Raw genomic sequence first — 1,541 nt, 5'->3', positions numbered from 1 at the left:
TTTTTTCTCGGCCCTTGCGCTCCCTTCTCCCTTGCTGCCCCCCTCAGCCCCCGCAGCAGTGAGTAGAACGACACGCGGGGGAGCAGCAGAGGCGGGAGGAGGACTGGGAGGGCCTCCGACGACACGCCATTACCGTTTTGTCGCGACGAGGGAAATAATCGAGCTCTGGCCCGACAAAACTGTTCCGAACGGGTTTTATTCGCACCAAACTGCTTTGGCACGTGCCGGGCCGGGCCGGTGGTTGGTGGTCGGGCTAAAGATCCTCGGGGACCATCTCTCCGCCTCCTGCAACCCGAGAGTGCGGAGCGGGCCGGCGCAGCTCAGTCAAGGCCGTGCCTAACCCTGCACCACCGCTCGTCTTAAATGACAACTACTACTAGCCTCTGCGACACACGGCTCCTGCGCAGCAGCGCGCGGCAGCCAGCAGAGGCGCTGCACGGGGTGCTCTATGGGCGTGACGTGTGTCGCAACGCATGGCATGTCCTGCCGCCGATGTCCGCCGCCGCCCCTCCCCGTGCGGCCACAATGTGGCCACACAATGTGGTGGCATCGTCCCATTCACGAGTGTGACCCACACTCGCGTGCGCCGTGGGGACTGGCGGGGCGCGGTGGGGCGCGGTGGGGCGCGGAGGTGCACTACGGCCAAGGTCCTCGCGACTTGGAGCTATTTTGTGCGCCGGTCCCTGCGCTGTGCCTGCCCCTGGTCCCTCGCGGCTGCCCCGCCCCCTCCTCATCTCCAACCCCCGCTGCGCTTTCTTTCTCCTTACGTCAGTCAGCTGGCGCGGTGTTCATTGATATCCCCTATTCGACGTCGCTGCCAAGACTTTTCCCCCCGCTTTGCAGCAGTAAAACCTACCCGTGTTCGGCCTCATGCTCTCCCTCTCTCTCTATACTCAACTGGGCAATGGCGTAAGAAAAAGAGGCTGAAGTTTGCACTCAGCTCTCACATTAAGTGCAACAACGCAACGGTTCCCTTATCTTGTTTTTTTGTTGCCGTATTATTTGTTTTCTTCTTGCGCGCGACCGTGCTGTGGTATGGGTCTGCGGGACGCAAGGAGGGTCAAGAGCTGCAGCGGCAAGGCCTGGCGAGGCCCGAGCACTTAGGCCCTATCGGCGAGAAGTCTGGTCCAGATCTGCACAGCGCCAGGCCAGACGCCTCCACGCCCGCCCGCTCGCTCTCGCCGCGCACTTCGCGGTCGGTCCGCGGTCCGCGCACAACGCCCACCGGCCAGCACCCACCCGGCGCCCACCTGCCGCCCGCGCTCTTAGGGCGTCTAAGTTCTGCGAAAGGCACGGGGCGGCTGCTTGGCTCTATCGGCTCTTAGAGGTGGGCGGCGGCGGGTGCCAGGTAGTTGGTTTTTGGTAATCCGCGACCCACGCGCCGCCCCCGTGACGTCATCGCTGGCCGGATGTTGAACCGTACCGTGACGTCAGACAACGGCGCTCGCTTCCCGTTCCGGCGCCGGCCAGCTCTCTAATTCCGAGACCACGAGACATTTGAAGCATCAAATATACACTTATTCGTAGTATAATAATAGTAT

Source organism: Frankliniella occidentalis, unplaced genomic scaffold, assembly GCF_000697945.3.
Source record: "Frankliniella occidentalis isolate FOCC.00 unplaced genomic scaffold, Focc_3.1 Scaffold941, whole genome shotgun sequence".
In the NCBI taxonomy this organism is placed as follows: Eukaryota; Metazoa; Arthropoda; class Insecta; order Thysanoptera; family Thripidae; genus Frankliniella; species Frankliniella occidentalis.
The sequence above is the reverse complement of the archived record's forward strand: the minus strand, read 5'-3'. Positions refer to the sequence as shown.